Source organism: Perca fluviatilis, chromosome 13 (genome assembly GCF_010015445.1).
Source record: "Perca fluviatilis chromosome 13, GENO_Pfluv_1.0, whole genome shotgun sequence".
In the NCBI taxonomy this organism is placed as follows: domain Eukaryota; kingdom Metazoa; phylum Chordata; class Actinopteri; order Perciformes; family Percidae; genus Perca; species Perca fluviatilis.
Window position 1 is genome coordinate 28,405,066 of NC_053124.1, and position 24,560 is coordinate 28,429,625.

At 37.6% G+C, this 24,560-nt stretch overlaps 1 pseudogene; it reads right to left on the minus strand.

The window, feature by feature from the left end:
- The window catches only part of LOC120571307, a 212,999-nt pseudogene that overhangs the window by 96,167 nt on the left and 92,272 nt on the right, over positions 1-24,560 (minus strand).

Genomic DNA, 24,560 nt, shown 5'->3' on the forward strand with positions numbered 1-24,560 from the left:
ACCACATGTACATCATAGTGAATACCTTTTAAACTCTTTTTGTGCTTACACAGCATGAGACATCTATTTCAGCACACAAGTTTTACTCTTAAACTACACCTTTTATGGCCGATGCTCCTAATAGATTCCCACATTCCTGGCTCCGATTCCTCTGTGTGAAAGTTGTACCCAAACTCATAATATATTCTACACATTCTTGTGTGTGAAGGTTGTCCCCAGACTAACCTTCTCGTGTAGTACCCTACATACAAGATAAAAATACATTTGAAACATGTAGGCTGAAATATCCAACCTATCAATCCTCCCTTTTTATCCTAGTTGAGGTACAGTACTACAATGTGATATGCAACAATATGAACCCCCTGGAATACATTTTGAATGATGATTATCCCAAATACATCACTTAAATGAAACATTAACAATGCTAATCATGGCAGAGGCGAAAACCTGGTGGCTGTTTCTTTACCAGGACAAAATTCCTCTGCGATCCCCTCATCGAATTGCTGCCAGCCCGAATCTTTGGGGCGATCACATTATTCTTTGTCATGATAGCATAGCTTCTCCATCTTTTCCTACATCTTCTTAACCCATTTACATTTAATTTTTTATTCACATCATTTAATCCACTTGTCCCATGTGACCTTCATCATCACTGCGATGTGGAAGTATCATACAATCAAGTGTAAGTTGTTTTACCTTCTAACAGTTACAGTAACACCACTTTTCAGCTTATGCAGAATAGTGATTCTAACTAGATGGTCCCAACGTCAGATTTCTAAAACTCTATGTATGTTACAAAAATACTAATTTTGATACTCAATTGGTTGTGATGAATGGATGTCCCTTTAACATATGTAGCACTAATGTCGCGGAAAATTCAATACAAATTTGACAGAATGTATATCACCAGGTACAGACAAAATGTCATTTTTCCCTACCAAGTTGCTTGATATCGAGACATCTCTTAACCCTTCCTATAGGTGAGTTTACCTATGTGTTTACCTATGTAATAACCTTATTTCAAAATAATTACTTCTTTAGAGTATGTGTGTTTCTAAAATATGTACTTGTCAGTGCAGTACCACCTCAGCGTCGCTGGGTCAGAGCAAAATCCAGTCTCTCACTCCCCCTCCTTTTCTCAGTCCGTCTGCAGGCTGGTCATCTGTTCTTCCTTTAGACAGAGTCTATTGATACGTAATGGAGACCTCAGGGTCATCTCCACCCTGGCCTCTTGCATTGTCACATTCTTGCTTTTCAGTCTCGGCACTGAACTGCAACTCCAGTTCATCTGTTGAATATTTCACCAAAGTACTTTTCGAACATGAGTGACATTACTTCCTTAATGTCAGTCGCTGATCATACCTCGAAAACCATCTGGGTGTCCATTTCCACCATGGGCAGTTGAAAATCTGCGGCCTCTCCCTCTCAGCTCGTTCTGTAACACCAGTTGTGTTTCTGGTGCAGGTGTCTAATGGAGGGGGCCCATGTTGCCCACAGAATGGAATAGAATACTGAGCCCAGGATTCATGATCCTGGTTCAGCTTTTTACTGGTCCTGCAGCTTGGGGAAGTGAGACGGCCCGCTCTGACACATCGATGCCCTGAATAAACACAAAACACAACTCCTCCAGAAGCATTATTTGTACTTTACTCATTGTAATACGCGGTGGCCGGGAAGTGCAATGCAACATTACAAAGAATGAAACACTTTTACAAAGCTCGAGACAAATTTACATTTTGGAAAACAAATTTACATTTTGGAAAACAAATTTACATTTTGGAAAACAAATTTACATTTTGGAAAAAAAATTTACTTATTTTGAAAACAAATTTACATTTTGGAAAACAAAATAACATTTTAGAAAACAAATTTACATTTTGGAAAACAAATTTACATTTTGGAAAACAAAATAACATTTTCGAAAACAAATTTACTCGGACTGTGGATCTACGCAAACACGACTTAAAAGTCTCGTAAATAAATAAATACATGCAGAAATAAATGAATCATTAGTGGGGGAGTGAGCCTGGACATTTCAATCTGTTTAAACTTCACTTTGAAGCAGAACCTCTTAGTTCAGAAGGGTGAAGTTTCCGTGTTTGCTTATATCTGTGAACTGATTATAATAAATATTCTTTGTATTAACACATTAATTAGTCTCTTTGTCTTTTGTTTAAAAAACTAGAACATCGCATGACATTTTGACGATTTATAGTGATTTTATTTCCGTTAGACCTTTGCCTACATTGACGCTGATGCATTAAGGACGCCCATAGACAGTATATAAGGCAGTGCCTCCCCTGTTCCAAGATGGCGGCTCTATTGACGCATTCGATCCATAACTGCCGTAGTCAAGGCGACATGTATACAAAACCTCATCACTCCGGTATGTGGTACATTCCCTTTCGTGAAGAATCTGTCATTTGTAAATTTGTTTCGGACTGGTAAAAGTGTTTTGCATCTTGTTAATTTGTTTTCGAAAATGTAAATTTGTTTTCGAAAATGTTATTTTGTTTTCCAAAATGTAAATTTGTTTTCTAAAATGTTATTTTGTTTTCCAAAATGTAAATTTGTTTTCTAAAATCTTATTTTGTTTTCCAAAATGTAAATTTGTTTTCTAAAATGTAAATTTGTTTTCTAAAATGTTATTTTGTTTTCCAAAATGTAAATTTGTTTTCTAAAATCTTATTTTGTTTTCCAAAATGTAAATTTGTTTTCCAAAATGTAAATTTGTTTTCCAAAATGTAAAAGTGTTTCATTCTTTGTAATGTTGCATTGCACTTCCGCCACCGTATTGTAGTTCTCTTGATTCTCTTTCTACATTGTAACCTATGACATTGATTCAAAATGTTGCAACAAAAATATCACCTAAGTAAAAAAAAAAAAATAATAAAAAAATATGTACTTAAAGTATCAAAAGTAACAATGCAGAAAAGTCAACCAACTAAGTAATTAAGCAGCTAATCATTTCAACTGGACTTGTAAGCCTATATACTAACTAAAACCCAATTTTTATTATTTGTTTTACACAATCCTTAATTTGTCTTAACGATGATATGTCAGATCACAATAACCTCGGAAAGCATTTGACAAAACTCTGGTACTGTCTTTTTTAGTTTTTTGAAATCAAAATGAGTCATTCCTGAAAAATTACATAATTTGTCTTTTGTATCTAAGTTTTAGTGCTTGTGGTATAGCAGTTTTAATTATCTTCATCTAAATGTTTACCCTACTTAGATTGTATCCCAAATACTTCAGTATGATCTCTGTACCAACAAAAGTAACTAATAGGAACCGCATTATCCTAACTCAAAAGTTAGCTACATTTAGCTCTCTCTAGTCGATAAAGCTGTTAAATTATGTAATTCTTCTTAAACTCAAATCTTATTTATACTTATTCTCAATGGTTTCACAGCAACATCACCATTCTTAGTTTTCATAAAAATAACATTCAAACGAGGTCAATCTGCTGTTTCATCACAATTGGATTAAGTCGCTCTGTTTCTTCACAGAAATCAGATTTATTCGTTCTGTTTCCCACCTTCACAAATGTCACCCATTACTTTGGCACAACGACGTGACCAAATGTGACCGTGGGGAACCATAGCAAAATTCAGAACCCTACACAATGATCAAATCTAGAATCATTTTATTCAAAGTAAAATCATTTTAGATTCCTCACTACTCAAAACAAGTGGTCAAACTCCTTTAGGATGGCCAAGGTGATGTCCTGGAACCCAACATCTTAGTCCTCTCGTCTCTAATTTTCAATGGAGGTAGAGGCTGGAATTGTTTCTTCCAGGATGATCAGTCACTAGTATCAAGGTTCCAGACACAAATCACACATGCCAGCTGTTAATCTCTTTTCTCTTTCTTCCCTTTTTATTTTATTCTTTATTTTCTCTCTCGGGCCTGAGCCTTGTTTATCCTACTTTTATCCTCAACTTTTTCCCAATTTTTTGGGTATACTTCAAAAGCAAGTATAGTGAAGGCTTCCAAATTGGAAGGAAATTTTGAATTCTTATGCCATTTCTCTAGGTGTTTTATGACATTTTTCTCTCTTTTTTGTTTTATTTGTCAACATAACTTTAATTTATACATTTAATAGATCTCAATCACATAGTTTCATAGTCGAGCAACCGCCACTTTTACGAACAGAACACTTTATTTGAGCTGCTCTCAAGTCTAAGTCTTAAAACTAAGTCTTTTTCAGTGCAGGCTACAGCACCTAAGTGAAGATAGGGAGTGGCATAGACGTCTGTGGACCCTAAAAGTCCTGACATTCAACACTTGGCATTCACCAGTGCGACTTTGCCAAAGCAAAGCCATTACAGCACTCCCCTTTCACTCATTTTAACTGGTTGCAAAACCTTCTCTCAAACGGAGCTCATACGTTCTCGTTTTTATTTAACAGATTTGAACAGAAAAGTTTACAGTAACATTACAACACACACAAAGTCGGTATCATTTCAGCTTGAAATAGCTTTCAACACTAAATTATCTTAATTCATTCATTCACTCAGTTCCTAGAAGCATGCTTTTCCCACCGTTCCCTTTTTCCTTATATTACTTTTTCCTAAATTTCTGCTACCTTTGAGGTGTAGATTTCAATGAGAGGTTACTTCGGACATAAATTTGTCAACCTATGAATCTATTGGTAACTTACCATTGAATTTTATTCTACAAACTCCCAGCGTCCTGGAACCTCTCAGTTCCTGGAGCGGACCCAAAAATTCACCTAGTGACTTCCCAGGATTTAGCGGCCCATTCTAAAAATCGTCTCCTTGGGGGCTTTAATTCCCCCATTAACAACGACCTAACCCTTATTTCCTATATTTCCTCTTATTTCCTTTATTTATTTTTTATTTATTTTTAATGTTAACGCTTGACAAGATAATTTACTATGATTTTGACCCATTTTTAAATTGCAGATACACAAAGCACATAAAGCAAAACAGGACCCAAAACACATAAAGCAAAACAAGACAGAAACACATCAAATACGCGCACTTGATCCGAAACTGGAATGGATAATGGTTAATTTTGAATTGTTTACCAGCTATGTCCCTAATCAAATTCAACTCCTAACTCCCTCTTTTACTCCTGTGTAACTAAACTAAACATGCACCCAAACCCCTGTCTTCGTCTCCAACTGTCTACAGGGCACTCCAAAATAATCAGCTTTGAACCCATCAAAAACTTCACTTACGCTCTTTATGCGTCACAATAACTCATCACATTCATTTCGACTCTGTGTACTGAACCTCATCCAAAACGAAGCACCAATCACACAGAGAAGTCCGCACCAAAATCACGCATTAATCAATGTCACCCACCATGGGACATCGGTAATATTTGGGCCACAAACACACCAGGGCTTCTTTCATCCCTATATGAATCACAAGAAAATAACAGATAGTTTCTGTCCCTCAACGCTTCACCATACTGTTGGTCTTACCACTGTCAGCTAAAAGCGACCCGAATCTTCAAATAACCTCACACACAATCTATCTAATCGTGTTGCAACACTTTGTCACAGGTTAGATTTGATTATGGCAACAGCTTCAACAATTCAAACACCATTTAAACATTTTAGAATGTCACTCATTAATTTTAGCATAACCCAATTAATAATTCCACAGCCAAATCATGTCTCCCTCATTCCAATTCCTTGCACGGTTCTTTAACAGATATGCAACAAAAGGGAGCAAATTCCATTCAACAAGAATAGACATTTACTCACCTTTCGCTGAATCTGCACATGTTCAGTGACGCAAATGATATCGGGTGATGACTCAGAAATGATGTAGGGAGACCCTCAGAGATGACGACCAGTCCGAAGAGTACAAATCAAGTGCAGCTTTATTCAAACAGTGAACACACTTTCATGACACCGGAACAACCATGAGCATACAGACACGTCTGCCCAAGGATGAACCACATGTACATCATAGTGAATACCTTTTAAACTCTTTTTGTGCTTACACAGCATGAGACATCTATTTCAGCACACAAGTTTTACTCTTAAACTACACCTTTTATGGCCGATGCTCCTAATAGATTCCCACATTCCTGGCTCTGATTCCTCTGTGTGAAAGTTGACCCAAACTCATAATAGATTCTACACATTCTTGTGTGTGAAGGTTGTCCCCAGACTAACCTTCTGGTGTAGTACCCTACATACAAGATATAAAATATATTTGAAACATGTAGGCTGAAATATCCAACCTATCAGTGGTCAGCAGGCGAGATGGGATGTATGTACGTAGATGGGTTTCATATATCCATTAACCAGAGTTGGTGATTATTCTCAGTGGGATCGTCACTGCAAGTGTTACCTTTCACATTACACATATCAGATAACAGATATGTCAGTTCATCACTTTTTCATAAACAAATATTGATTAGTGTAGCTTTAAAGCCTCATTTTAATGCAGCTTTCTGACCCCATAAATATAAGTGATATTCAATCCATGTTGGTGGTGAGGTGGCACTTTTGTTTGGATTACAGATTGTGTAAAAGTTTTGTAAATAACGTTTAATGTTGCCAATTTCTTCCCCCCTCTTCACACCGTACCGGGTCAACCTGACAAATATATAAAATAAGCATTCATAAATGAACAGTGCAAAGAGTAATGATATGTCAATAATGTATAAATTATGGAAAGCTGTGAAACCACTGGGGTGTAATGCGGTATAACGGATATTGAAAAATGTGATATTCGGAGCATCGATAAGGAATATTGCAATATCGATATTAATGTCGACATTTTTAAACATATGTAAAATTACCAAAGTTATGGGAATATGCATCAAAATAGATTTATAACAAATAAAACAACACAAGGTTTATTTCAACTGACTGTCATATTGGACTAGGAAAACATGAATAAATAATTAACGACCATGTCTATAGAACAGGACATGTTGTACTGGTTGTATGTGCACTATATAAAACACAATACAATGCAACACCTGTTGGTTAAAGCCAAAGTATTTCCAAGATACCGAGGAGGCATCACTTTTGGCCACTAAAGTTTCCTCTTCAATCTCTGTTATTTCGTCGTCTCCTGAGCAACACTCATTTTCTTACTTTTGTGTTCTTTTTTCTCCACTGGCTCCCTTCGCACTCTCTTTGGGTCCTTTCTTTTTTTTTTCGTTTTGTTGTCTCTGTCTATTTCTTCACTGATTTATGGTTCTGGCAGAGGCTCCACATCACGCAGCTGATGTTTATAGAGTACTGACTCTAGAGTCCTATTGAGAGAACCAAAGTGTCTCCCCTGTTCTTTCTGACCACGGTGGGAAATCTGGAGCAGGAAAAGTTAACCCTCTCCTTGATTTCATGTTGTTTATGGAGAAGGAGAACCAGCAACGCTACCAAGTGATGTGTATTTTTCAAGAATTGCATCAAAGAGTATAGACGTAACAAGAGCGGTGAAACTCAATAGAACGTTGTGCTGCAGCTTGGAACGTTCTATTGAGTGTAGCCCTCCGCCATCTTGGACTGAATGCAACACAACGTTCTATTGAGTTTCGCCTCTTGTTGCTTCTATAATCTTTGGGTGCATGGCGGCGGGATGCAATGCTTCACAAATAAAACAAAATATCGCATAAATATCGCAAGATTTCGGTATAACATCGTTCGGCGTAATGTTGCGCGCATAACGATATTAAGTCGATATATCATGCACCCCTAGTACTGTAACAGTAAATGCTTGTAATTTCTCAAAACATGCATAAACACAGGTGATATATTTCAGACAGACAGAGCCAGTAGTTACCTGTGCTCAATGGTGTGCTGCTGTTTACACCTTCATTAGAACCATTAGGAGAGCTACCTGATGAAGTGTTTGACCCTGAAGAGAACAAAATATAAAATAATTTACACACCAATCAAGTAAAGGACAAAAAACTGATATGATAGATTTATGTACATACAGTCAGACCGACACATACATAGAAACCTGATGTGTTCATCTGTCAGATGAAGAGGAGATTATCTCTGTCACACATGGTGTATGAAACATGATGGCTGACACTGACAGTGAAATCTGACAGGATGGAGTGCAAAACACACTTCAAGCTGTCCTTGTCATCACTAGGGCTGCAACTAATGAATATTTTCATAGTCGTTGACATCCTCAAATGTCCCGTTTTGTCTCCAACTCAATATTGAGTTTACTGTCATAAAGGAGCCAATAAACTAGAAAATATTCACATTTAAGAAGCTGGAATCATTTTTTTTTCATAAAGAATGACTCAAACTTGATTATCAAAATAGTTGGCAATTAATTTAATAGTTGACAACTAATCGATGAATCTTTGCAGCTCTTGTCATAGTCAAGTCTGAGTTCTGGCTAACAGGAAGTGTGTGCGGTGAGAAAGTTCTGCCCTACCCTCCCAGAACAGCATTAGGCTGTCCGGAAGTTTCTTTGTATCCGCCGCTATTTAAGTCATTAAAGGGGGAGATAAATACCTTAGTGTTTCCAACTGGTGTTATTGTTGGTGCCGCTGTTGCAAACACAGCCGGATGGCTTTCAATTTTACTCAGAGCTTAGCAGTGGGGCTTTCTATTTTAGGGTAGAGTTTCCAGTTACTTTGGTTGTTCCACCGTCCCGCTATTTCCGCTACTGGCGATAGTAAAGGTAAAGAACTTACTTTGATACTCTTTGGTATCTGGGGATAGCTGCTGATAAGGTATAAAACAAAAGCACTATCCTCTACCTGTTTTGGTTAGCGCACTTCCTTTTTGCGTAAATGAAGCCTTCATTTTCCAGGTAGATCGTACCCAGTGTCAGACAGAATTGCAGAGTGAAAGCGAGGCTTAGGGAACCAATCTACATATGCAATCAAAATTTACTTCATAATCATAAGTTAAAGCAAAAGACTTGTCCATTTAAGTCCAAATAAAATGTATATTCTCAAAGAGCCCTATGACTAAATTATATTTCAGCTATTCATGTGTTGGGGTTATTCCAAACAGGAGACTATAACGTCCACGCTCTATGGCTGTGATTCTGAACAACTGCAGTACCATCCATGGTGCAGAGAGGTTATCTAACAAGATAGCCGTTCCCCCCCCCCCACCACTTCTGTGTGTCCCTACATTAGCATCATTCACTGGACCCAATCTTGGCATTAAATGATTGGACTTGTCTCACATCAGAATAAAGGGGTCCGTCGTGCCAGGGTGCTACGGTTGGATTCTCTACCGAAGACTCCCACAACACGCCAGTCAATGTCAAGTCAACTGATGACTACAAGCGACTTTTCGTCTCACATCCCAATCATCTTTCATTATTAAATTGTTCAAGACGTATGTGGTTGATGGTGTGGTCCTTGCTAGTGAGCTGACAGTTTGGTGTTGCTTTGGTACAACATGGAGATGACTGTATGCAGTGCAGCAGGTGATGTGTAAGGCAGACAGAGCCAGTAAAAGCCATTAGTTACCGTTCAGTGGCACGTTGTTGTAGCGCTGCTCTAGAAGGGTTACTTGGGTAGTTGCTGGTTCTGAGAAGAACAAAACACAAAATAACGTGAAGAAGACAGACAGATCTAAATCTGATTGGCTAATCAAAGTTCCTAGGATAAGTGTCAGATGAAATCATCACGTCTACAAAAACAGAATATAATAAATCCCCAGGCAGAGAAACCCACGAGCCCCCCGCCCCACCACACCTGCATAAAAAGCATTAAAGGGATACTTCACCAATTTAGCATTAAGCTTTGTATCAGCAGAAACCTGGTAGTATTTTTGAATGACTGTGCTCCCCTCCCTCATGTACCCCTGAGACCAGAGATCTCTGGGTAAAAAATCTTCTGATGACGTAAAACGACGATTTTTGTGTCATCGGAAGATTTTTGCCCAGAGGCAAAGGACTACAGCCAGTACTAAGAGCTACTTCCGCATAGCCCATAGGGGGTTGGGTCCCGGAGATTACCGAGGAAAAAACGAGTGTCAGCCATCTTGAATTCTCGCTTAGCTTCTCAGCAGCAACTATACTCATCCTGAAGGATATTTTAGAACAACAATTATGTGCATTCAAACTACCGCACACGTGTACCACCGGGATACATGGGTACAGATCGGATAATATGCAGCAGACTTTATTACAGACAGAATACTCCACACACTACGCCCACCGGCTATCGAGACCAGCGATGTTGCATCTGGCTGGTAGGGACATCATCAGCTACGCTAGCCGGCCACCTGTTCCATCAAACCTGCTTGCAAGTGTCCGCTGGACTACACCAACTTCAACGACGAGACTGCTGTGTTTTTGTTATTGTGGAAATATTGCTGTACTGGACTATCCAGTCTGCTGCTCTGTTGCCAGGTAAGACTGGTGCAGGTGGGCTGTGTTAACACGGACTGCCTGGTGCAGACATTGGGTGCTTCTATCCAACTAACCGCTAACTGCTGGTGGAGTTTGTGACTGTTATATATGACATATAACCCTAACCCTACTGTTAAATGCCGACTATTCTACATTCCACCCAAATTTACGGCTGTTTATACTCTGTGTTTACACCAAGCATAATGCTAGTAGCGATGTGTTAGCTATGTTTCGTATATATCGTTTTTATATAAGGTCGTTTTTATATATTTTAAATGTGTAACACCACTTTTGCCACAGTGAAACGTTGTTTTGTGTATATGGTTGAAATGACAACAAAACACACTTGTTGAGTTGATCGCCTCACAATGTAAAGGGTAGGGTGGCTTGGGAGGAGACGCTAAAGCAGCGAAGCAAGTGCATTCTGGGATTTGGTGTCTTTCATCCACATGAGCCAACACATTTTCTGTCTTTTCTCGGCCTAGAAGCCACACATTTTTTTCACATTTCTCCTACATAAGTGATCCAATTTAAAGATATATTCATCTTCCAACGGTGAAATATCCCTTTAAGTCAATATTGTCATAATAATTTATAAAACAAAAAAAATACCACACACATACACACACACACACACACACACACACACACACACCTGAGTATTTAAACAACAAAGAAGGTGCAACAATTAAATAAGTAACATCAAATATCAACTCACAATAATAAAATATACACACACACACACACACACACACACACACACACACACACACACACACACACACACACACACACACACACACACACACACACACACACACACACACACACACACACACACACACACACACACACACACACACACACAACTGGTCAAAAGTTTTAGAACATCCCAATTGTTTTAGTTTTTTTTAGTTCAAGTCCAATGAATAGCTTGAAATGGTACAAAGGTAAGTGGTGAAATGCCTGAGGTTAAAAAAAGTAAGATTACCCAAAACTGAAAAATAATGTACATTTCAGAATTTTACAAAAGGCCTTTTTCAGGGAACAAGAAATGGGTAAACAATGGAAAGTTGTTCTGCAGCAATGGAGGTTGATCAAGCTTTGAAAGTTGGTGCTACCAATTCCCACAGGTGTTCCAACTTGTCTGGATTACTTACAACCCCTCTGTTTGTATAAAAGTATTGTTGGAACACACTGTGGTACGGAACTTCCTAGTGAGGCATTATTTGAACAGTATTGTACTGCAGAAAGTAGTTTTCTGCAGGTGAGCAGGTGCACCATATTAATGAATGTTTATCTAAAATATGAATTTGTCTCTTTTATTGATATTATGACGCTGAGCATCACACTGCATTTGCTTTACTTTCAGTCGGGTAAAAAGCATCAACTCAAAGTCTAAAATCAAAAATACTGAAACATGAGAAAATCTTTCTGTTTGAGTGTCTCACCTTTCTTCTTTCTGTAAACTAGGACTCCGATCACAGCGAGGGAGGACGAGAGCCACAACAACCACTGCAGTGATGATGATGCGCGGATGGTCATGTTAGTGGGCTTCTCTGTTGAGCAGAAAACAACAACAAATAGTCCCAACCTGAACAGATGAAGCAGGTTAGAAGAGAAGAACATCCATCTATCAACCAGACCACTAACCTGTATACAGACACTTTATGTTACATTTACAAAAATGGTTAAAAAAAGAGTGTTTTGTATGTTTCATTATTGAAATGTTTCTTTTTCATTAAATCAAAGCTATATAACCGGTGGGCAGACAGCACAAACATCATGGTGGTGGACAACAATCATTTCTCCAAAGCAGTTTAAAACTTTTAGTTTACATTACTGTAAAAGTAAAGATTGGTTTAATGATCTAATCCTTAAAGTTATATATATATATATATATATATATATATATATATATATATATATATATATATATATATATATATATATATATATATATATATATATAAACTAGATAAAAGAAACAGACAACAAAACCATTTAAGGAAACAAAACTTCCCATCCAACACATAAAATACATGAACTACAGGACTGTTAGAGTAAACTAAATGTGTGTTTCCTTCATCATGTCTGATTCCAGTCTCACCTCTGTTGGTCCTGATCTCTGCTTTGTCCAGGTTGGTGACGATGTGGTCCTCCACACCAGAGAGCTGAAACACACAGTCGATTACCTCCTCCAGTCTTCAGCTGGGACTGATGAAAGGTCCAGGTCAACACTCATCTGGAAGGATCCATCGTGGTTGGGGAGGATCTCTCCGAGGTCCACGTCCTCATGAAGCTCCTCTCCATCTTTCCCCCTACAGAACATCATGGCTCTGTCAGGGTAGAAACCTGTAAGCGTGGCAGCTGACTGGAGAGGAGGGAGACTTCTGGAGGAGAGACACTGAGGGAACCTCTGCACAGTGAAGACAAAGACTTTATTATTATTTACTGGAGATTAATATTATCATTCCTGTTTGATGTCATGTATTTTCTTATGAAATGCAAATAAACCTCACTGAAATGTAAAAAAGGGAGGTGAGATAAATTAAAAAGGGAGGACAGGGAGTGTGAGAAAGACAGAAAGAGACAGAGACAAACTGAGACAAACAGAAAGAGAGATAAAAGTGAGGAAAAGAGTGGTGATAAATGCAAAGAGGAGAGGGAGGCAGAGATGAAGAGAAGTGAGAACATGAGAGAAAATGTGTGTAAACTGAGACAAAATGGGTCTCTGCTGTTTAATATTTATTGTAATGTTACTGTTGGTTAGAAACACAAGAAGAAATATTAACATTGTTGGGTCCATTAAACTCCATCAGGTCATGTGATTCTACCTGTTCTCAGCAGAGAGCTCCTCCCATAGTTCACATACTTCTTCAGCCACTCAGGACATTTCTGGGTGAAGTAGTGTTTATACCAAGCTATCAAAGCTTTGTCATTGTCCCAATTGTGTTTGGTGATAACAGCCTGGTGTTTTGGGCGCATGAATGTCTCTGTCTTCAGGTCAAATACTAGGAAGTCTTCTCCATCATAACCAAACTGACTGAAGCCATTGAGCTCTCCAGTCTCATCATCCCACTCACAGCCAACCATCCTCTGGAAAATGTGAACACCTGAGAGAGAGTCAGTCATCTGTTAACAGTTGATAACCCAAACTAATAATCATTTTCATTATCAATTTTTATTAATTAACCAAACACATTTAAACAAAGAAAAGCAGCAACATTCTCACATTTATTTTTAATAAGACTTAAATAAATATTTGATTATCAAAATTGATGTCAATTAATTTCCATTAATCAACTAATAGATTACTGACTAATAGTTTCATCACTTTTTTTATTACAACACAGACACACTGTGGTCAATTCAATCTAATCTAATCTGAGAGTTCTGCTAAATATTTAGGGTTCAAAATATTTATTCTTGTCATTATTGATTATGTAAGGATTATTCTTGATACATTTAAATAAATGTTTACAATTTAAAATGAAATGTTGAAAACTGTTGATCAGAAGTTGTGAGTTATAGTTTCTTCTGTCTGATCAACACTCAACACTATTTATTATTAAATGATATTAATAACCCTCGTCTTGTCCTCGGGTCAAATCTGACCCATTTTCTAAAGATTTTGAAAACAGAAATATGACTTTCTTTCAACCAAACTGCCCCAAAATATAACAATGGATGGATAGGGAACCCGATACAACATTTTTAACAAATGTAAAGTAAGTAACAGTAAAGTTCATCTAATCTGGAGTTCTTCTATATTTCTATATATATATATTATGGGATGTCCAGACTGAGGTCAGTACAGTGGAGTGGTGCCTGTTGAACCTTTTAAAGCTGAGATGTGAAGGAGACATTCAGCATGCGCTCCTGTCAGCAGCTTCATTAAAACCTCCTGCTCCTCCTCTCATATGAGGACCCAGCAGAAGCAGCCTGTGGCCCGTTTACAGGCCCCTGCTCCGTAGTTTAAGAAACCAGGCAGTAATGTTCCTCTATCAGCTGTGTGTTATCAAACTGTTTGGGATGAACTGGTTCCTGCAGGAGAGTTCTTCTGGACCGGCTCACTGTGGCCGCTCCACTCCACTTATTCTGATCTAATCTAGTGGAGATAAAGTGGTAATGGTCTCTGCTGCTTATTATGGGATGGACAGAAACACTGGATCAGTGTAGTATAGCAGCATCCAGTCCACTCAGTCTCAGTAATGGTAATGTTGAGTCGGACTGTGTTTCAGTCACGGAAATACATCAAACTGTTTAATCTGTGTGTGTGTGTGTGTGTGTGTGTGTGTGTGTGTGTGTGTGTGTGTGTGTGTGTGTGTGTGTGTTAACGTGTTTACTAAAATAAAAGGATGAAAATATAAACAACATTTTATCAGTAGAAAGTGAAACATAAACAAACCTCCAGTTTGGTTGAAGCGCTGCTTTACAAATTTAATGTTGGCTTTGAACCAATGCTGGTGACCCACCAAGAGCTCAGTCTCCCCCTGCCAGGTCTGAGGATCATCTTCTGTGACTCTGTTCACCCAGTCCAGTTTGGGTTCATTATCTCATGGTGTTACTGTCATAGTGAGTTATCTGAACACCATCAACCAATCCAACAGCCACAAACTCTGGGAAGTTTGGGACTCCAGAAGACGCAGTGTAAAAATACTTCATAGAGTGAGTCACTGTAAGAAAATATGAATGTAATAATGTCAGATTTTATATAACTAGGGATTAACGATGCACTAAACTCATGATCCAATTCACCATTTTAAGTTCGGGAATGCATTTTCCTCCGATGTGTTAACAGAACGAGTTGCAGATAAATGACTGGGAAATATTCCTTTATATAAACTACTAAACAACAGATGTGTCCTCTTAACCAAAATATAACTGATATTGAATTTTATCTCAAATAACAAAAATTCAAATAAAAAAATAATGAAATAAAAAATAAACAATGTAATAATTAGATTTTTAAAACAAATCCCATCTCAAAATAACTAGAATAAATCTTCAACTAAAAATAAAAACTCTTCACATAAATAAACTAAACCAGGTAATGCGTGTGGAAGTCCAAGAAGTGAAATGTAAAGTAGATGAGGACCTTTAGGACATTTAGAGAAGAATCTCAACCAGCTGTAATCTTGAGCCAGTTCTATGATCTTTAACAGATTGACGCTGCATCGTTACGTCTCTACACACTTCTAGAAATCACTCCACTATCTTATTTTCCTGCTCACAGAATCAAAAAGAAGAAGATTACATTAAATACATCCTAATAATCTCTGTGGTGAAGTCAATAAATACACAAATACATTTACTTCAGAAACTCTTCACTTTAATATTTCTGATGATTTGGTCTTGAAAATGTTTTTCATTCTGAAGTCTAACTTGGACTAAGTCCCATATTTAGGTCCTGCAGAGAGTTGAGTTCCTGCCTTTCATTGGTAGAAAGCAGTTTGTAAAAACATGTCAGTGTGAAGTGGAACTAGTTTAGTTTCCAGTTAGTGGAGTCATTTCTTCATCAGGAAGCATCTTTAGTAGTTTACACTCCTCATCATCTGACATCACAAATCACGGAGCACAATACAAACGCTGCATGGGACTCTGATGTTATTTTCTATATTCAACACATTAAAAACATTTTCTATTTGATGATATAAAGTCTCTTATGGTCTCTATTTGATTCTATAAATTGTGACCGATGACGACTTCTGTTCCTTCTTCTGAGGTTTTGTAAACCAAATCTGAACTCTGAGAGTTTCTGGAAGATAAAACTTGCAGCACTTCTCTTTATACGCTTCAGAAATGAACTTCTTTAACTGTTTTATTATTTATTTATTTTTTCACTATTTTAATTATTGTGCCAACTTGTATAACCAATCTCTTTTTTCCTTTCTTTATATATTTCTTTTTATTTATTTTTTTCGAATTTTTCTTTTTCCTTTCACTTTTATTTTCTCTGGATTTTCAATTATGTTTAAGTATTTCGTTGCATTCTTTTCTATGTATATATTATTTATTTATTTTATTTTTTCTTTAACTCAGAAAAAGATGCATATTTGTTGTGCTGTATTATGGACATGTTTCAAATCCATAACTTTTGAACCATTGTTTTATTGTTTATTTTATTATGCATTATCATTTTTTTCACGTTTTATTTCATGTCTTAACAATTTTAACTTTAATTTGGTATTTGATTTTATATTTTATATTTAATTCCGCCTTTTATATTGGCTAAATTGTAAATTTTCAATTTTTGTTGTGAAGTGTTCTGAGACCATGGTCCATGGTGATAATTCACTATAAATAACAATACATTGAAATTGAATTGAATGTGTTCTTAATAAAAATGTTAATTAAAAAAAGAAAGAAATGGGTTTCTTTGCTCTTTTCTTGCTGCTTTCATTTTTCATATTCCAGTAAGAATGGATTCTACATTTTGGATGTTGTTGTTGTTGTTAGAGGGTTTGGGAATTTTAGATGTAGGAATAACAACAAGAAATAAATATCTGACTCAGTTTCTTATTTTATTCTTTATGTTTATATATTAACTTTAGAATTATATTTAAATGTAACTCTAAATATCTTTGATAACCAATTATGAGTAAAAATCTTCTGAATTTGAAGGCAATCTCATAAAAATGTGAACGGACACAACTTGATATTTGAGAAAGTTCTCTTTGTAGAAAGTGATAGATCTTTCTATTCCTCATGTAGTCATTGTGTTCAGTTTCTATTAGTATCAGTTCTAGACTGGATTCATCTCCAGCGTTTCCTCCACCATCAGCTGATGTTTGTTCTCTCTCAGTCCTGACTCTCAGACTTTATTCGACATTATTTTCAGGATCAACAGAGTCAACTTTCTGCAGGTGTCTGGGAGTTTGGGATGGTCTGTTTCAGAATCCTCCACTGTCCTCTGCTCTCTCAATCAACACACAGATCACATTTCTGGCTGAAGCTGCACTTTACAATTCTCCACTAGTCACCTAAACATCTCTTACAAATCTGTCCCAGAATCAATAAATGAATAGATCAAATATTTAAACAACAGTAGAGCTCGGTGATGCTGGATCTTTGAGGCTGATATCAATACTTTTAGTTTGGTTTTAAAATCTGATATAACAGGTAATATATATATATATATATATATATATATATATATATATATATATATATATATATATATATATATATATATATATATATATATATATATATGGACACATGACATAAATAATGAGTCTGACCCAGATCCACACTGATCAGAACATTTCCCAGTTTAAAGATCAACTTGTGCTCTCTGGTGGACAAACTATGTAATGATGACTCGGTTTCTAAATGAGCTCAGACCTAGTTTACTGTTTCCTGTTATCAGCCAACATATCCACTGATACCAATATATATCTGCTATAAGATGATATCAGCTAATAATATGGATGGAGGATTTATCTTCAAACTCAGTCAACTATATTCATGTTTCAGTTTGTGGAGTCAAACTGTGGAATTATCTGATGAATGGCTTCAAATATTTAGTTTTTATGAGTTGCAATTTTTATTTTATAGTGAGCAAAACAATCAGTGTAACAATCTAATGTACAAATAGCTATTCTATATATTCTATCCTTCCCTATCACCCCCCCCCAACCCTGTAACCTCGACAAGAGGGATCAACAACTCAATCAATCAATACAATCTATAAATTAAATCACAAACACATACAATAATCCTCAACACACATGAAGACGTTTAAGATTAAAATAGATCTTAAAGATGATATCATTAGATAGAGGTCAGACAGTAGGTGATATGAACTTCATATTTATGTTTGAAAGGTTGTTATTGATTATGTGTTTTGGTTTTTCTGTGCTCACATTTTGTCAAATTATTCTCTAAATATTTGTTTTTATTTATTATGAGAGGGTTATATAATATATATTATTAATATTTGCTTATTGCTCCTTTTTAATCCTGAAAGCTGTTTTATTTGGTGCCAGATGCCAGTTGATATATATCTGGTGTGAAGTGATTGAGATCATTAATGAGTGATCTTGAATAAGGATAACTATACTATACTATATACTATACTATACATGCTATTCGTGTCATGAGCATCAAAGTGGCAGCGCACATTCATCTCATGTTTAGTACATGTTAACATTGACATATATAAAACTGTTAACTCAAAGATTCATAGGAAGAATATAAACGTTGGAGGCCATTAATCGGGCGAGCCCAAAGTCCTTGTAATCCATTCTGCAGTTAGCATCATATAGCCATGGTCAAAAAGAAAACAAGGCAGTTTAATTCATTTAGGTTTTACTAAGAAATTGATGACCGATTCACCTGCTGCAAGCCCTGTTAGCACACCCCACCAGGGGGCAACGTAAGAAGAAGCTGAAGAAATAATGTCCTCTCTGGCTGAAGATGGTGGTGGTAACAGCTCGTCAAGAGGCCGGTCACCATCATTACCCCTCTCGCTCCCCTCTCTCCCGTTAAATTAGAAAAGCCAGCAGTGGAGAGACGGGAAAAGCGCCGATATAAAGACCGGCCCACCACATAAGATCACAAATAACTAAATAACTAAATAACTAAATAGATAGATAGATAGATAGATGGCTGGATAGATAGATAGATAGATAGATAGATAGATAGATAGATAGATAGATATTGATCCCAAAAAAATGGGAAATACCAGTGTTGCAGCAGCACAATATCAGACACACTGCACACACAGAATATAAATGAAATAATAGGATACAATATACATGAAATAATAATAGGATAGAATATAAGAACAAATAATTTAAATGATATACAAGTTGGGAATAAAACTGTACAACTGTTTAACTAGTATTGATAAAGCTGTACAGGTCCTTGCGCTCCCCTGAATATGTATACCAACTCCTACTCCTAAAACTATAATGCCATGTAATGAGTAGGCCTAAGCAAGAATCAGTGAGAGTTGACACATTAAATAAATATAAAGTGTCATTTATTAATACACTAAAACTGAACACTCCTAATGAATCATAAAACAAGTTATTATATATATCATTTCAAGAGGCCCTATGCTATAACTGGAAGGTCTATCATGAGTTTTGTCTGTCAATGCAGATACAAAAGCTACAATTCTTGTTAAGAAAGTTTGCATGATGTGCAACGTTTATATAGGCTACTAATGCAATCATACAGTAAAGCATGCCTACTTTTTATTGTTGTAGTGTTATCATCAACAGTTTGTCCACCACTCAGTTTTATCAAGGGGTTAAGTGTTTTAAGGGAGTTGTGCTCCAGCCTACCGCAGGTTGTAGCCTCCTCCCCTCTCTCTGTCCCTCTCCTCCTAAAGTCTCCTCCTCACTGTGCTTGTCACTGTAGGCGACACCAGCACCACTATCATCGGCCACGGGAGCTGATGAAGGTCCTGCTACTGCCCAAAACATGTCTTTTCGCTTTTTTCTTTTATTTGAGCCGCTTGGGTAACTTTGTTTCATTTTGGCATTTAGACCATTGACATAAAAGAAAGGTTTAGACTCGTCTTGCTCCGTCTCTGTGTAGCCTACTTCCTAGTTCTGTCACTTTGTGTTTATCTTTGGACTAGTCCATTTCATGATAGAAAAAACAAAATAACGCTTCGCGGTGCAGAGGACTTTTATTTATTTTTAAAGTTCTCGTGCCGCCCCCCATGTGACATGAAAAAATGCCGGTTCGCCTGTGCCAAAACCGCCACTGCAGGTCGGATTCGGTCCCTCGACCTTCTGCGTCGAGGAATAAACCCCCATTTGTGCGCCCGCCCCACCAACCGAGCCAAACAGCCACGGTTTGTTACTTTTCACATATTTGTTAACACTTCAAGTCCTGGACCTAAACATCAAAGATAGAACAGTAAACATTTTTTCTTTCTTTTACATTCTACTAATAAATAATAAAAAAATTAAAACATTAAAAGAAATCTGAACTGACCTGCCGCCGTGTCTTGTACCATGAGTCCCAGGAGGAGCAGAACAAGCCAGGTCTTCATTGTGAGCTATATCTTCCGAACCTTTGATAGACTTATTAATAACTTGTATGTTTGTTTATCCAGAGAAACAGACACCGTCCTGCCAGCTCGAGCACCAGAGGTAAAATGAGGATAAAACCAGGAGGAGCGCTGTCATCGCCCTTCATCTAGCCAATGGGAATTTAGACTGAGCATCAACGTCACTCGGTTAAACGGACCCACTGAGGTTATGAACGAAAGAGAACGAAAGAGAAAGTAAAATTCTCTTGGAGAAAGTAAAATTTAAAAATGACTGGTGTCATTTTTAAATGAAGAAGAAAATCCAGTTCATCACATAAAAACAGCTTCTGGTGAATAAAACCTTCTTCTAAAGACTCAGCCAGCTGCACAGACTGCAGATGATCTCTCCACCATTCAGAGAGTTTATTAGTGCTGTTGACGACAGGACAGGACACAGAGACACAGCAGCATCAGGAGGACTGGTAGAGAGGAACTCCCACCATGGTGTCCAGGGGACAGGACAGGACAGGACACAGAGACACAGTAACAGACAGAGGGAAATATCATTTATTTCTCTCCATATACCCAAATCAGTCAACACGTCAACATGGAGAATACACAACAAAACATGTCCCAGTTTTCACGCTAGTAATGTGCATAACACTGTTAGCTCAGCAAACAACAGACAAACATAAAATACTGTATCCAGTACAGCTTACAATTACAGTACAAAAAGATCTAAAAAGACTGAAAGTACAGGACAGAAAATACTAGACTAACCTGCTGTATTTTTATAGTGCTTAAACCTGAACGGTGTGTCTACAATTACATTTTTTTCCAATTTCTAACAGACTAAAATAACATGTATAGCACAATTATTTCAACTGACACACAGAGAGCAAAACCTCTTCTCAAGTCTCCAAAAGTCTAAACATATTTTCTGCTTTACACACATTTTGCAATTCAAAATGGCACTTTTAAATGCACCGAACACGATTCTCTGCATAAGACACAACAATCTGACATAAAGTCACATGTTTGCCATTTCAAAACACTGCCATTCAAAATAACACTACATGAGCTAATTGGCCAATGTCTGTGCCCCCTGGCCAATCACCCTCAATGGTTCATTGTTACCACTTCAATCAGGAAGTAAGCACTATGACAAGACCACAGGTGAGCACCTTTTTACAACAACAATGGGAAGACCCAGCTCTGCAGCCTAATTATTTTTCTTGCCTCTTTTTTGTATATATTTTTTCTGCAATTTTCTTTTCAGTTTACTGTTTTTGTGAGCATATTTTTGTTTAGTCCAATGTAATTTTAACTGCTGTGCATATGTTGCACTGACTTGTTTGGTGAAAAATAAAAAATAATGTTTCAACAGCATGTGTGTGTATCTGCAAATATGTTGTACACGCTGAACAATCTGAAGAATTTTCTACAATTTGAACTATTTTAGTATTAAGACAAAGCATACTAAAGATGAGAGTGCTTTTCATTCTGCCCAACAGTGTGTAGTTGGTTAGACAAACATCTGGTAATATGAATGAAGTGTGTGCCATTTGGTGCAAAAGTTTGATTTTGATAATGCTATATGTAGTTTTGGTTGCAGTGCTTCATTTTGCAGGATATATAGGAGGTATTTTGCAGTTTGGGTGTGTGGTTTTGTGAATTGTGTTAAGTATTTTGATAAAACCAGCCTAGTTTACAAAATTGTGTTTTAGCAATTGTAAAAAACTGTAAGCAATCATGTGTTTTTGCACCTGATGGCTGTGTTTCACAGATTGACTCATAGGTGTGATAATGGGACAGTCTGAGCTTTGGAATTGCAAGTAAGTGCCATCATAATATACTCCTGTGTCTAATGTATACCAGTGTTTATTATTTTATTGTGTGCGTGTGTGTGCGTGTGTGTGTGTGTGTGTGTGTGTGTGTGTGTGTGTGTGTGTGTGTGTGTGCGGTGGTCCAGTTTATCACCAAGGCCCAGTTTTTCAAAAAGTAATCCAGTGGGCTTTTGGATCACGGATTGGATCAAATCTTGGAAATGGGTTTTTCAAAAGCAAAAGAGGGATTCTGAACTAAGATCAGATCATGTAATCAGATCTTACATTTGATCTGGATCAAACTGTTGTGGGTCAGCTGCCTTGTTCCCCTTCTCTTCCTGTGTGTTTGTGTCTCCTTTTTCCCCCTCCGTGTCTGTTTGTGTTTGTCTCTACCTGGAAGTGGCAGGGGCGTGTCAGGAGGAACTAGGTCCGAGAGGCGTGGCCATTCATCCCTGCTCTGTTGCCGGCACAGCTGATGCTCATTCCATGATTCACACCTGCAGTATTTAAACCCGGGCTGTTCACCTCTTCAGTGCCAGATCGTTACATACCCTGATGTGGTAACTTGGCTCAGTATCCCTGCTCCTAGCAACTCTCTTGATTTTCTGTTTACTTTGTCTAACTGCAATTCCTCTGTGCGGATCCCGCCGTAACCTGCTTCCCACCTGCCGTGCTGCCTGCGTCACACCAACTCAGACGTAACCACCTGTTTCGCCTGGATTCAACTGTGGAACTTCTTCAGATCTGCCACTGCCTGGTTTCAGTCCACTCCCAGAAAACTACTAGCTCTGCCTCAATTGTTCATCTCCATTGAGTATTTCCACCAAATAAATACTTGAACTATTTATCTGTGTCCTGTGAGGTATCTCTGTGTGCTGGGTCATATATACAGCCTTAACACAAACCCGCCCTTTGGGTTTTTCAAAACTTTGAACTCTGTTTGGAATCTATTTGATGCCAAAAAAAACAAACAGGATTATCCTGATCCCATCAGAAGGGTGGATTCAGTTGTGATTTTTGGAACCAAATAAAATCAGAGAGGGTTTTTTTTTTAAGTGAATGATCATAAAATAAAGGTTTACTGACGATATATACATTTCTTCATATTTGAAGCATATATGAAGCATGTCTCATCTAATGAGATATGGACTATTAGATAGTATTGTTTTTGTTTTGTTATTTAACACTATAACAAAATAAGGAATATAAAATGTTTCTGTTTATTACAGTGTAAAAAAAAACAATGTCTATTTGTAGCCACCGGTATTTTGCCTACCTGTTGTTCTTTGCTTAGCCGGTAGGCTACATTGTTGGTTCCATTTAAGGCTCTGGTAAACAGGATTTGGTCATCCTGAAATTTGGTATTTGGATCACAGTGATCCAATGTTCCTTTAAAAAACTGACTTAAAGTAAGATGGATCAGGTGATCCTGGATAGCAAAACATGGGATTTCCAAATCCGGATCAATTTCATCCAGATTAAATCTTTAGAAAAACTGGGCCCAGGAGTAACACAGATTTACATTTACACCGACACCTCCGGCACATTTCGGGTGTCTAATCTCCGCAGCATGTTTCTGGATGTTGCTGACTGATTTGCAGTGTTGCCCCCGGTGATCTGATACAACCAGAGAACCTGCGGCTGCTGCGACAGGGACTGAGCCTTTGTACATGGGGCACACGCTCTACCAGTTGAGCTATCCAGGCGCCCCAAGTCAGAGATGTTCTTTTCAGCTCCGATGTGTCCCAGAGGTTTCCCAGTGGATAGAGAACCAATCCCAGAAGGTTTCACAGAGTTTATGGCAGCTTTGTGTGAATAGTTCATGTCAACTCACTGTGTGCAGGGTGATGGGTTTAGGAGTTAGAGTCTGGATTCAGTTTCTCCGAGACCTCAGAGCTGTTGTCAGGAGATGGAGGGCGTTTGGCTGAAACACAAAGCAAAGACAAGTCATGTTTTATTTTTGGCAAAGTATCTTCTAACACCTTCTTCCCAGTGGATATGATCCCCTCTTCTAGTCACTCAAATCTCTTCTATCTTTCTGTTTTTATCTTACTTAACTTCTTTTCCTATCACTTCTCTGTTGTTATGTGTATTTATTATTGCATTGCCACATTTTCAATAGTTGTAAGGTCCTCAGGAAGAACAGCTCCTGCAATGCAGATGACCACCATCTGCAAAACCAGGGCGGTGAGGAAAGGACAAGCAATTTGCGGTGATGGGCTCCATCCCCTATTCCAGGCGTATGAGGTGCTGCCATCAGGCAGAAGATATAGGGTACCGTCCTTACAAACCAACCGGGCTTGCAAATAATGTATTCCTACCAGCATCACACTACTGAATAAGTTAAGGAAAATAACTTGATCCTTTCTGTGTGATAATACTAACCTGACTCCGCCAGAT